The sequence below is a fragment of the Perca fluviatilis genome, chromosome 4, assembly GCF_010015445.1.
Source record: "Perca fluviatilis chromosome 4, GENO_Pfluv_1.0, whole genome shotgun sequence".
Lineage (NCBI taxonomy): Eukaryota > Metazoa > Chordata > Actinopteri > Perciformes > Percidae > Perca > Perca fluviatilis.
The window spans coordinates 22,638,108-22,653,200 of NC_053115.1; the positions used below are offsets into that span (position 1 = coordinate 22,638,108).

The window sequence follows — 15,093 nt, forward strand, 5'->3', positions numbered from 1 at the left end:
TTTTTTTGGATGCGCTGTTAAGGCATGCATGTGATTTGGGCCTCGGGCCACTCCGTAGTTTGGGAAATCAGGAAGCGATTCAGCAGTACCGCACATACATGCACCCTGTACGGCTTTGGAGGTTAAACCTGATCCTGAATCACAAATAAAAGGCTCTTTTAAGAGCAACACACTTAATCTAAAGAGAGACTTCCCGTTCGGTGTAACAGGCTTTATTACTTACATTTTGAACTAAATTAATGATCATTAAAATGCAGCTAAAATTACCCCAAAAAAGGAAAACAAACAAACCTCCTTGAGCATAAATGGATAAAGAAAAGGGTCTTTTGAATGGCAAGTTGAGTTTCAAAGCCCTTCCAGATGGTTCTCTCAACAAGACTTAGTTATTTGCATGTACTGTCGATGTGAACTGAGTTACCACCGGAGTACATCACGTCTATGGACAATCATGCAATTAATTGGAATTAAATATTTCTATTGATTGACAGCCCTAGTAATCATGTACTCTATTGTGTATTCCGAAGTCAGTATTTCACTACAAGCCCAGTTGCTTTAACAAAGAGCAATTAACACATCAAACAACTAAAAAAACTCAGAAAATAGTCAGAAGATTGGTCGATCAGGTCAGGTATACACTTATAAGAACAATTTTGATTTCTGAAGTTTGGTAAACTTTCAAAAAATGCGGGTGTAGATCAAGTGTAGTTCATTTTTAATGGGGCTGCAACTAACAATTATTTTCAATTAACAGTTAATCTACACAGTACTTATCGATGAATACATTAGAGCATTTCCCAGCATGCATTGGGCGAAAGACAGAGAACCAGCCTGTACAGGTCGCCAGTCGAACACACAGTGCTGTGCTACTGTGTGAAAAGAAAAGTGAGTTTGGATCCTTGTTGACCCTCTGTGTATTCAGAGTCTGGTCCCATAAGCCCAGCATAAATGCCCAGCATGGTACCCCGATCCTCCCCGCAGTCCAAAGACCAAGAGACTCACTCTCACAGCCTCTTTCTTTCACTGTACGCTGCCCTCTTTCTGTCTCCCTCCGACACTCACAGAAAGACAATATTTCTCCCCCACCAGTTACTGTTCCGTTGTCCCACGCTCTCCTCAGACTTCTGCTGGCAGGTGCGTTAGTGTGAGCCCCTGTCCTACAGGCTGATCCCGCTCTGCACCCCCTGGCATGACAGTGATGATGACAAGAAGAGCATCAGGAGAAAGAAGTACAGGAGGAGAAGGAGGAGGAGAGGACAACAGCTCTGGACCTGAAAAAACAACAGCTGCAACAGCCGCATTGTCATTCCAACATTTGTTTCATGCTGAGTGCAGCAGCAGGTCAGTTGAAAGCATGGGAACCACAGAACTGTTGCAGTGTTGCATCCTTAGCCCAAAGGACAGGTTTAATATTGTTTAGAGCTGCAACAATTAATTCATTATTCAATTAGCAGATTGACTGAAAATTAATCAAATTATGTTATAGTTATTTTGTGTTTCTGGCTCCTCAAATGCAAGGGTTTGATGATTTTCTTTGTCATACATAGATAGCAAACACATGTTTTTTTTGAAGATGTTACCATGGGCTATGAGAACTCTTAACAGGCTTACTGTTAACTATTTGAGGCATTTTCTAGACAAAATGATTAACCAATAATGAAAATAACTATTTGTAGCCCTAGAACTTTTTCATCCATCACTTACAGTACATTCAAATAGTTTAGGAAAAGATCTCTTTACGGCCAATTTATACAGGAGGAACAATCACATCAACATCTTGTGGACCTGTTCCTTAAGTGAGCTGAATTTTGCAAAATTCAAAACTGAGATTTGGGCATTTGGAAACCAAACATGTAGGGTCATTGATCATTTTTAAATCAGTCTTTACATTCTCTCCAAACATGCTGAAACTTTGAGGTAAGCGTAACCATTCTTCTCAAACAGAAGTTCTCCACAGTGGCACAGTCGCGGTGTGAAACCCACCACAGCCAACGCCAGCATCCATCCAGTCACAACATGTAGGTGAGCCATTTCTCCGGGTCTTCTCCAGGAGAAATGACCTGCAGGGAGCTTTGTGTGTGGCCAACAACAGTGGTTACTGATGCTAAAGAAACAACAAGCTGTCTAAAGATTTTAACATCAAGAACAAGTGTTAAACCAACAGCTGTGTTGCCACGTCACTTCACTCCTCTGAAATTTGACTATAAGATGAAGATTTACACGTCTTTGTCTGTCAAAGCACTTTGTAAAACTGTTTTTAAAGGTGCTATATGAATACAGTTATCATTATGATGAGCTTCTTCTCTTCTCAGCCTAACGCTATAAATACAATATACTGTATGTGGCTTTTTAACCATGGGCTGTTCTTATACATGGGAGGCCATGTTTCATGTTTCACCACACACATTTTAACCATGTGTGTCTTAGAGTCCTTCTTTACTGGCTCTTTTTGTTAGTTATTGGCTGCTAGGAAATGAAGGCCCTCCTCGTGTAATTAATGGGCACAATTATATAATTGAGGAGTGGTCTGCAGTCTGCTGCAAATAGGACCAGATTTCCCACGGCCCAAGAAATTCAGTTGTTCTGATCACTTACAGTGGGGTCAGTGCCCGTACCAAGACCTAGCTCGCCCCCACACAGCTACCCAGACCCTCTTTTCTTTCTCTTGTAAATAAAGACTTAATGGTTTACAAGCCTTCCAATAACCGTAATACCTTCAGAGCGAATTAGCTCACAGAGCAGCCAGACGCACTGGCTGGAATGAACCAAGACTGCTGGGAGGAAGAAATACACCCACATGCATTTCTTTTCTTTATAAAGCAGAGTTTTTTATGTTTTAACTTCAAGGATAATATGCATGTTGTGATTAAAACCTTGACAAAAATTTTAAGATAAATGATCCCTGCTCATACTAAAGTAACTGCTTGTTTATTTCCTCCTGGCCTCTTATTGTCGTAGTGCATGCGTGTGCGTGTGTGTGTGTGTGTGCGTGTGTGTGTGTCTGTGTGTGTGTGTGTGTGTGTGTGTGTGTGTGTGTGTGTGTGTGTGTGTGTGTGTGTGTGTGCGTGTGGTTTAAGTTAAAATGTTTGCTATGCTGTGAGGCTGATTTACATGCTGCTGATGTCATCCCCTCGCTGTGTATTCAGTCCTGCACTGTTACTCCCTGTTTTTCTAAAGTTTTTCTAACATGAGGAAGAACTCAAAATTGGTTTATAATGTTTGAGGCATAGTTTCACTAGTTACATTAGACAATCTGTTAAAATTCAAGTTAGAAATACATTTTTAGTACCACAGGATTCTTTCTACATTTGACTTTTTATTATATGTAATGTTAAGCTGACACCACTACGAGCGGCTTATATCAAGCCCTGAATCTCCACTGTGGAACTGCCTGATAGCTGGTTGTTGAGTGAGTTACTCTCCTTCATCCTAAACATCACGGAATCTATTCGAAGGCTAGATGTGGGCCCGGATCTTTCTCATGCTGAGCAAAACAAACAGTCACTGCTGGCATGAAATACAGAGGAGACAGAATTATGTCTTATCTGATCAACGTTCTTGGGTAGAGATGGGAATTGTTTCTGGAGTACAAACTACTTCTTGGGGGGAAATCAGTTTACGCCTAAACTTGATTTAAAGTGTCATTTTTGAAAAAGAACAGAAATCTTTATTAAAATGAGATAAACCAACTAAAACATTGAAAGTGGTGGCTGCTCAATAAGCAACAGAAAAAGTCAGTCAGTGTAGTTAAGTCAGGCAGGGCAGGGCCAGGCAGTCAGTTAGCCAGTCAGCACGGTTGAGTTGTAAATGTGTTCCAGCAGGAAAAGCCAAGCTTCAGAGCAAGGCGAGCAGTCTGGAGTCGGCAACTTTCCCCTGCTCCAGCTAGCGCACCGCCCTCCCTGCAGCCCACCCAAGAAGCAGCCCATGGGCATAAATTTGAGAGCCTGACTCGCTGCGGATTTAAAACAATCTGCATGTCTCTCTCTCTCTCTCTCGCTCTCTCCCTCTCTTTCTCCCTCCTCCACACTCACTATGAAATGTTTCTCTCGTTCACCCTTTACTCTCTTTTGCCCTTCTTTCCTTTCCAACAAATTCCACTGTTAATGAAAATGGAAAGCTCTTTCTCAACGTGTGCCAGTAATATTATTTTTCTAAAGACCTAATTAAGTTTGCAAATATGCAGCAAATGCACAGGAACTGTATTTTTCTGTGTTACTGTATGATCTTCATGAAGAATTCTTCATCTCTACTGTAAAAGAGACGGCAGCAAATCTTTGTTGAAACAAAGTTAATTACATCTCACAAACTTCCAATAGTTTATTGTTTCCTGAAGGGAATTATTTTCTCAATAACAGCTTCAACACAAAGTTAGACTGCTAGTTTCCATTTACGTTTTATGGCACCGGACCACAGGGAACATAACTGTAAACAATATTTGATGCTACAGAGGAAAACATCCAGTCAGTTCACTTCAGTTTAGGCTATCACAAAACCAACAAAACAAGCACACCACATCAATTTTGTTAATCACGTGCTGCAGAGCTCTTCGGCCTAAATGAGTTTGGTTTGGCCGCAGATGCTTCTCTGTAACAGAGGATTTATCATCATTTCTGCTACGTAAACAATCAGATGTTACTTTAGAAGTAAAATGAAGGTGGAGAGTTTAATGAGTCATCAGTGAGAGTCTGCACCTTTCCACACAAAGCCTGAAGTCTGATCAAAGCGCTCTGCAGACCGAATGTCATGTCAAATCTGTCGTAGTAAATATGAGGCAGTTTGACTGAGGGTGCAGTTACCTTTGACACACAGCAGATTCATGTCAGCGTATCGCTGACGGCTCTGCCTGCATTTGGCTTGCAGTGGTAGTAAGTCATGTGCGTGTGTCACTGTGCTACGTCCATGCATGTGGACTGACTTCCTGTTATGGCATCTGATCTGGTTAACGTGGCATCAGCAAGCCACTGTAGCTTCTCACAACTGTCACTTACTTACAGTGCAGGGAAACAGGAATAGAAAAAGACGCAAGAGGCCGAGCAGAGGAGGAGGAGAGAGAATGGGAATGAGGAGGGAGATTTATTCAGAACTGGAAACATTTGGAGGAGAAGAAAATACAAAGAGAAAGAAGCTTCATCTTTTATTGTGGTTTTAGAAGGCTGACCACACTATTCCTTTCTCATGAACATGCAGTATGAGGCGAATGCGGTTTGGGTCATCCATTGTTTAAATTTGAGTTCTGACTCTATAAACCTGGAACACATTGCGATTTGCTTAATTTTACTTCAAAATATAAACAAGTGGGTGGATGCACCTGAGCTCCATTTACTCGCTCTTTAAAATCTGAAATGGCTTGTTACACAAATCTTATGGAAAGTTTACACAGCTGAGAATACGCTGTCTCGAAATTTTGGAATTGCTTGATCTATCCTTTACAAGATCTTTACAGGTACAGCATTACCCCATTGCCCAGTCTCCTAGTATCAAAACTTGACTGAAATGTGTCCTTAACACCGAGTATCGAACACTTGTCAAATATCTAAAGTCGGAATTGAATGATCGGTCACATTTGTAGACATTTGTAGACTTTGATATTTCCTGATCTAGTTCTATATGTTTAACACTGATCAGTTGAGTGAAAGAACATGTTTATATTTCCAAAACTAAGCTATTGAAAATGATTGCTTTGCTATCAGTACTGAAACTCAGGTATAGTATTGGCACTGATTTAAAAAAAAAAAAAGAAAGAAAAAAAGACAAATAATAATCAGACCCAATAGGCACTCACTGCTGGTGCCGACTGGTGCTGCGTCAAAAATCAAGAAGCTCTTAGCCCTCGTGTGCACTGTGCAGCTGCATCATTGTGCATATCTAAACTTAAAACATGCTGCATACCACTAGATGAGTGATCACAAATATCTGCGTTACTTTATAGATTAAAATGCCTAGATACTTTTTGTGTACATTAAAAAGAGTGTGTGTGGTATGTGGAACTGCCAGTTGCCCAAGAACACCTGCCGAGCCAAGGATCTTCTGATGTTATCTCATCTCAGATAACAGACTTGTTGTCCAGAAGGCTCATCACAAACACACGCAACATGGATATGCAACTCAAGTTAGCATCTGCCTCTGTCTCTCTCTCGCTTCATAGAAGTCGGAAATAATTATTCCAGCAGTAAAATGTAATATCTCATCACATAAAACGGCGCTGGGAAATTTAGTGGCTTACATATAAACTCCTAAGGAGGAGTAATCTACACCTCTCTACTTAAAAGTACAAATGAGTTATTACAGTTGTGTTAGAGAGGGAAGAAAAATGAAAGCATCTTTAATCTGGAGCAGGGTTTCATCCAGATGTTTCTTTATGTTGAACTCAAAAGGCTTCAAATGATATCACATCAAAACTCTCAGGATGACCCCTCCTGGCTGACAGCATAAGGGAAACACTGGTTTTATTGGTGGACGTCAGAGAGACGCAGGCAGTGAGGAGGGTGAGTGTCAAGACCGTTGTAATTACACTGATGATGGCAGCACCCAAATGCACCGCGGCTATGGCAACCTGGTAAAATAACAAAACACCGCCCCCTCTTCACTTTCTGCCTGCCGACAGGACAGCACACCGTGAGTCATTCAGCGGCTGAGAACACACACATTGAAACACACACACACACACACACACACACACACACACACGGCCAAAGACAAGTGGACAGCCAATCTTGCAAGAATATAAATACTCTGCAGGCACAAACACACACCTGCAAACAACTCATTAATGCTGTTGTCACTTGCACTTTAAAGCTTTGATTCACTTTTATCAAACAACTGAAAATCACAGGATCTTTTTTTTCTCTGCCTCCTCCACAGATGCGGCTAATGTTTCGCCTTTGTCATCTACAGCCGACCACCATGTCTCAAAGAAAACCCAACCACAGGCCCATTGTAACAAACACAGCTAAAGTAACAGTGAGAAATGAGTAAGTATCAGTGTGGGTTGCTGCTGCATGTGAGAGCAATTCACAATCTCTCCTGGATCCTATTAGCATTAGTTTGATTTCTAATATCAACCACATGAGATGGTAGTTAACAGTCAGCATGCCTAACTGCTTTTACACATGCACACACACAAACTTATCAAAAACCACCACCCTCATTCAAAGAAGGAGGAGGGAGGGACGATGGGGAATGGAACGACTCCGCCTCTTACTGTAGCAATGCTTAAATCTGTATAATACACACATATTCCCACAGGAACACACAAAAACCCTGCATTTACTGTAAAATCCAAGCTGCCTGCTGCACCACATGTGACTTGATCTTTGACAGGGCCACCTGGCACTGTGGCTCAGTGGCGGCACGGTTGCTCAGTGGTTGGCCTGTGTGTACTGAGTACTGGGTTTGAGCCCCGGTCTTGGCCTTTGTTTGTGGAGTTTGCATGTTCCCCCATGCGTTTGCGTGGGTTAGTGCTCCGGTTTCCTTCCACCACCAAAAACATGTATGTTAGGTTAGTACTCCTGTCAGTGCCCCCTTAACCAAAAGGCACTGGCTAAATAAGTGGAGTTGGTCCCCGGACTCCCCACGGCTGCCCTCACCCATCCTATGTAGCCTATAAGATGGGTTAAATGTATCGTTAGGATTTTATCAATACAGATACTGCTTATCAATACTGATACTTATTAATACTCTTATCAATACTTCTCTCTATAATTTGGTGCAAAAAATAAAGACATGAAAAAAGTTATTTTATATTTAATTTTTTGCAGAAATAAGTTTCCCTGAGTTTCCTGTGTTTATATAATGAGGGAGGAGCAATTGCTACAACTATGAGCAATATGACATTAGTTTTATCTGGTTGTCAGAACAGCTGATTATCTTGTCACTAAAATGAGAACAGCTGGTCCACCTTAAAGTCAGACACCTTAAGTGTCACAGGACGTTGTGGGCCCTTTATGTATTGAGGAAGAAATTAAGTGTAAGGGTCTGGGGATCAGCAACCATGTCTCCCTCAAAATACACGTGTATACTACTAATTTGCCATATACATTTTTAGAGAAAACGTATCTGCTACTTGGATTAGGTTCCGTGGCAATGTTTGTCCGATTGAGTGAAGTGCTACGTTTTTTACAACATTGAATTTGTAATGAGGTGTTCGGGGTCAGAGACCGGAGTTGGCATCATGAATTAAGTTTGGGCAACAAAAGTATGCTGATCCAGGTTTAATAATTTATAGTATTTATTTATTAATGAAATATTAATAAAGTAAACCTGGCATTTCTTGGGAGACAGGGTTTAAAGTAAGGGTGGTGGATGGGAATGTAGATCATCTAACATTCATACGGAAGACCGGAGTTAACCTCTTATTACAGACTATTACTGCATACTTTTTTTAATTCAAACCATAACCAGCATCCTTCCCCTACCTTAATTAAGTGTTTTAGTTGCCTAACCCCAACTGAACCTTACACACTATTTGCCATAACCACAATCTTCTGCTAACCTTAACACCACCGAATCAGACATCAACATCAATGTTCCCTCATTAAAGGGTTGTTTTATGGGATGTCCCGATTGTTGCCAGTTCTCAGCTGATGAACAAAGATTACAACTAACTAAAACACATGAACAATCATTTTTCTATTGGTTTGGACTAATTATCTCTGTAGAAATAATTTGTGATACGCCTTCTAATGGGTGACTGGATGATTTTCAGAATAATCCCCATGACTGCAACATTTCCCCTTTTGTAATATCTGTGCCCTTTGGCTAATGTGGGTCAATCTTTCTAAAGTGGCTAATGCCTTTGCCCTTTGGTGTCATTCATTCTCATTCCAGCATCATTTCATGTGTTCAATGTTACATGTCTAGAAAGAAGGATTCTCATTGGTGCAATCGGACCTCATGCAACTATTTTGGACAGTGAAGACAGAATACTGGCACATAATAGCTGTGGTTTCTCGTTGTGATATTCCGATGGTTCCCATGGGATAAAGTTTGGCTCAATTATAACCAAAACCCAACAACCCACGACCAGAATCAACTCACTCTGGATTCAGTGAACAATGTCCATGAATGACGACACACAATGTGAGTAAAGCCTTGCAGCAGTTTGAAAACAACACAAACTCTATCCGATGAACCAAAATAACCTTCAAATACCAGACCCTGACACCGGCGAACTGTGGAAGCCTTGAAGTAGGGGTGGAAAACATAAAGATGAGAAGAGAAAAGAGTAGCAGGGGAGAAAAGACAGAGAAAGAGAGTTTGATTGTGTGTGTGTGTGTGTGTGTGTGCCTGTCTTTGCTTATGTGTCCTTTGGAGCATCCCCAGGCCTGTCTACTCTGTTCTCTCAGCGGCTGAAGCTGATCTGCTCCGCACTGTGAGCCTACATGGTTTTAGCCAGGGCCGGCACAGACAGACAGCTGCTATTAAACCCTGATTGTTTCAGGTTCACAGGGTGTGAAAGGGTCTGATTGAGGGGCTGTGATCCCAGTGAGGGTGGTCTTTCTCCCCCTTTCTTTCTCCCTCCCCCCTCTTACCTCCCTCTCACTGGAAGATGGGAGGAGAGTGTTGGGGAAGAGGATTGGTGAGGGGGGGGGGGAATTGCAGGCATCACGTGACACATGTTTCTTGCTGAGCGGACCAAAATGGAATCTGGACAAAAACACACCACTTGTTGCTGCCTGCCTCTGGGTACCAGCGTGTCATGTAGGCGGCCAACGCACATAAATGAAACAACATCATTAATGCCAGAGAACTACGAGGAGTCTAGATATGTTATATTCCAGATCTGGCTATAAATGTTGCTTAAGTGTACAAATCTTCCACCAACTTTTGCCTGGACTAACAGGAGAATTAATTCATCCCACTAAATCCAATTGTATTCAGCCTGATAGAGACTTATCAGTTCTCTGATATGGTTGTGATAAACCACATCAGTCCTCTACTGTGACTGGATAGGAGGACAGTTGTTTCCTGTATGGTCTATTTGTTTAAGAGCATTCCTATTAAGGAGCCTTTTGGCCTTAAAACACTTGATAAAGACCAGGGAGGGTGAGGAAGCTCCCCTGCAGAGCTTTTCACACGACATGGCCAAAGGACAAGTGCACTTTCCTTCTTCGAAACTCTCCCCCGTCTCAACCTTGAGAAAGGCCCGAGTGATTCTCTGTAAAAAGCTGAATCCCTGCTGTTTACATGATTATATTTTCGTTTTTTCTGTAATCAAACAAAATTTCTGAGCTGTTTACAAGCTTGTTTTCCAGCACACACAAGACAGTTCTCATCACATGGAAACTAAAGTTTCACAAAACATAACTTCCTGCCCAATGCCTCAGTTGAAAAAATAAAAATAAAAAAATAGAACAATTATTTGGTACATAATCCACAATTTTACTTAAAACGTTCCAAATAAATGATTGTCTTTCGCTCTCATGTTTTTGCAGATCTAAAGGCCCTTTATGGCTTACAAATACACTCTCTCTATGTGTATGTGAGTGTGTCTGTGCAAATACTGTTTAGGGAGGTTGTGAGTTTGTGTGCTGAGCACTTCTCACTGTCACTTTGGAATAAATAAGTGTTTGGCTGTTCTATTGAGTCCAGTGTTGACGCTCTCCAGCCCAGGGCCACTACATAAAGACCAGCAGCCTAATCTTCCCACATTAGCAGCTACAGTCACCTCATATAATTAGATTAGATTCAATAATCTATCTCAGATTAGATATGGATTACGGGAGGCTTCAATGCATGTTTATTTTAGCCAAAAGAAAAGCAAAATGCAACAAAATATTCAGCCAGCTTTTGCCAGAGCTTTATCACTCCTGCAGCCTCACACAGAGCTCAGTGATGATGTTGTTTTGTGGGTGTCCTAACAGAAACTCACATTTGGAAAAGATATCGGCACCTCAAGTATTTCAGGTTACAAGAAACAGCTGTTCTCGGATGGCCCTGCGATCCTCGGCTGTGCCAGATGATTTTAAACCGTGCTTGTAGTCAGACCCTTAAAAAGCACTCCCCCCGAGAGATCAACGTATACATGCAGGAAAATGTACACTGTTTATGTCTAAACTCGTTTGTGCCAGTATATTGTCCAAAGACAGGACCAACGCTATTCTGCAATGAGGAGGAATGAATCCACAAAAACATATTTTGCTCGGTTAGTTGAAATATTATGCAACTCAATTACTGAAATTTAGAGTGTACAGGAAGAGTAAACCAGCCTTATTAATGTAAGTCAACGTGTAAAAGTCACGCACAATCACCTGAAGAGATAAAGCCAAAAGAGGACGTACTAAACCTTCACTAATGACATAATAACACAACTGCAAGTTGTTTGACCACTTCAGAAAGTACGACAGTGATTATAATAGTGCCGAATAATTATACACAGCGTTCCAACCACGAATAAACTCGTAATTAGCCATTCCAATGGTCGCCTGTGATTTGAAAAGCGAATATGAATCATCAGCACTACTTACCTCAGGTTAATGCAGGAACACTCAGCATGAAACTTTTGGACTTGATTCCCAGAGTCCTTGGAAGAGCTCAGTGTCCAAGGACTGCGAAAGTCTGAATTCCCAGTAAAGCCTCCCTTCTCTCTCTCTTTCTCTCGACTTTCTGGCAAGACGCACTCGGATGGAGATGATTGAATTCTTCACAGAAACCGACGCTTTATCCTGTTTCAGACGTGCTTTTCCATAGTCTTGTACTTCAGAGTCACTTTACGCAAACGGTGACAAAATTGAACCCCATGTTCGGGCTATGGAGTCCCTCAAAGCGCCCTGGAGTTTGTTGCACAGCCAATGCGGGAATGCGCACCCCCTTCTCCTCCCTCCCTTTCTCCACAGTCTGGACCACCCCGAAACAGGAAGTTCACTTTTTGTTTTTCTTAAAAAAAGGACCATGCTGCCTCAGTTTTCCCCTCACTACACTGTACTACAGATTATCCACCAGGCTGTTATATGTTCAATTCCTCGCCCTTTTTCTTTCTGAGTAGGCTAAATACCAGTATTGCTTTTATACCGATATATTAATATATAAGTAAAGACATTACAGCATGCATATGTTTATAAAAATAATTGTATGGACATGGCTGTGTCTATATTAAGTGCGTTCCTATCTAGTAATTGGGATAATCTATCTATAAATGTTTTTGTTTACTTTAATGGTGTAACTTCATAGCAGTATGCTCGAGCAGCGTGTGTGGCTGGCTACGTGTGGGGATGCTGCAGATTGCTGCGCCTTGCCAGTAAAATCCACCACAAAACCTGGACTGGAGTTCAGTCTGCAGCTCGGGACCCGTGCCACGGGCAGAGGTGGGAGAAATACTCAGATCAAGTAGAAATGCCACAGTGTAGAATACTCTGGTACAAATAAAAGGCATGCATTTCGAAATTGTAAAGGTACAAAGGTATCAGACCAAATTTGCATTCAGCAAAATATCCCGCATTTCTGAATAATGCTTATTATATTATATAATTATACACATATATAATGCATATTATATTATGATATTGTATTATAATTATTGAGGCATTGATGTGTAGGCTACATCACTCTAATGTTGCAGCTGGTAAAGGTGGGGCTAATTTGAATAGCTTTCTAAAGGCCTACTGCTGTGAATTTGCCCCAGAGGGTCGATAAAGTATTATCTCAATACATCATAATTTATTTGGTGATTATATTTTGAATTGTTAATTTAAATCTGCAAAGTAACTAATGTCAGTTAAATGTAGTGGATTAAAAAGTCCAATATTTATCTCTGAAATGTAGTGGAGTAGAGGCATGAAGCAGCAGAAAATGGAAATAGTACAAGCAACTCAAAATTGTACTTAAGTAGGCTATGGTACTAGAGTACTGGGAAATGTACTTAGTTACTTATTTCTGTTTTAAATAGAGAACATATGCAATATATCTATACAAAACCGATTATTACAGATAATTTGCAACTCTAAAGCAGGTCTTGCACTTGCAATAGTGTGGCCCTGTGTCAAAATATAGTTCTAACACCTGCACTATTTCAGTCAAAAGTATTCCTATGGTGCATATATATGTGTGCTTAAATAAATTATAACATATAATCATATTTGACATAGAGAACCTGGGGCCAGTTAGCATTGTTCCAGCACTGGAGTATTAATTTTCCCAGTCTCTGTTTACATACTGTATAATGACGCAGCCATATGTAGTCTGCTGTGTGCACTGTGTTTAATGGGAACAGTGTACACACACAATGTACAGAGATTAGAGGGTCAGTATGGGCCAAGCATAAAGTCTGCCTCATCCAACCATGCTTGTAGTCTGTCATGTCTTCTTGCATAGGTGTAGAATTTCAGACAGTAGGTCAATGAATTATTGACCTTTTAAATTAAATGATTAGTACTTCTTGAATTATTTGGCTGGATGACTTCATTCCAAGGTAAGAGAAGTCATTTTCCCATGTGTTGTCTATTGTGTTATGCAATGCAATAGCAACTCAGTTTGAGGCTAGTGTACAGTATTTGTTTTCCCAGACTGAGGTTGAGTAGTTTAAGACATTAGTATGTTCCAATGTTATTATGTCTGTCTGTATTATTCATCATTAATTGTCTTTATTTGTGGTGTTGGCACTTCAACTAGGGATCGTGCTGTTGTTTTGAAATACTGTGGCAGAATATGGATTTAATCAGGCAAGAGTTGAGATAAAATGTGAATAAGGTTAACATACAGTTTGACATGTTCCACTATTTTAGCATCAGCCATTTGCAGTTTATACAGTGTTGTAGATATATAGCATGGCAATGCCATTAGGTGACCTTACTTTGTATTAAACTGATGTCACCAATACAGAGTGTGAGTCAGCTGTGAAAATTAAATAATGTAAATAATGTTAAGCACACAGTCCATCCTGGCAGCAAGTTTCACAGTGTTCCTCTAAGATGTTTGTTGTCTCCTCAAAGAAATATTAAGATTTGGAATTCATTTATTCATGATTCTCCTATGTTAGAAACAACATTTCTAGTATTTAGCTGTGCAGTCATAGTTTTATTTTTATGTGTTGAGATTTCGAGATATCCACCCCTGAAACGTCTGCCATCATCCCAGTACATCATAGCACAAACATTTTACATACATGTCTTTAATAACACTCCATACACTTGTAAACAGTTTTCTTAGGGAAATTTTTTTTGTCGATATAATGTACACATTTACTTAAAAAGTATCTGCAGGGTATACCACAGAAAGTAGAAAAAATATTTCTTTGTAGGGGACCTGCTAAAGGGGTATCTTTAATATCCAGGTGGACCACAAGGTGGACCACAAAATTAAGGCACAATACATTTTGCAACAGCTGTTATTGTTAGACACACACTGTAAAACACATAATTCTTGAAATAAATGTAAATGGATCTAAGAAAAAACTAGGCTCCTAAATTTAAAATGTACCTTATTTCTTTTATTACTTTTAAGGCCTGATATATTTGTTTAACAGCAGTGATAAAATGGGTTCAGTACCACAAGCTGAGTAATCATGATGAGAAGTGAGTTTCAGTCAAATTGAAAGTAACACATCTATAGGCACTTTAACTTTAAAGCAACAATAAAAGCTGATTCAAAGTATGAACAGTTGGTGACCTGAACCAAGGCAGGAGTCCATTGAGAACATACGGCCAGTGGTTAAACCAGGGTTTTGTCAATGAGAGCTGTGGGCTTTAGGCCTTATATAGCTGCTGCTGTAACAGCCGAGCAGGGAAATCTTGGACGTAAATCAGCTCACACATGCAGGAACCATATGCTTTATCTGACTGCAGAGTGATTCATCAGTGGTAGGAGATTAAAGGTGAAGCAGCAAATCCAGAAAGCCAAGGTATCAGTGTTTTTTTTTTGGATCGTGTATTTTTGACATACATTCATTTGAATTATCCTTTTTGAAATAACATGCAATTTGCACTTCTAAATAGTATTTTCAAGTATAGTCTAATACTATATATGAGTATATAAAGTACCTTAGTATGAAAGAAAAATCGTTTTACACTGAAAATGTCGTCAACAGTAATGCACAGAGAGTTATTTTGACCCGAGGATGTACATGTTAAAGGTGTTCTCTGAAAAATAGCCTGTATTAATTGA

General features: G+C 40.3%; 1 protein-coding gene across 1 annotated transcript in view; it reads right to left on the reverse strand.

The window, feature by feature from the left end:
* gli1 (GLI family zinc finger 1) overlaps positions 1–11,786 on the reverse strand; it is a 58,376-nt gene extending 46,590 nt beyond the window's left edge. The window contains exon 1 of the mRNA XM_039798964.1: positions 11,463–11,786. The gene's annotated coding sequence lies outside the window, so the exon portion shown is untranslated. The remainder of the gene's footprint in view (positions 1–11,462) is intronic.
* Between the last annotated feature and the right edge of the window lie 3,307 nt (positions 11,787–15,093).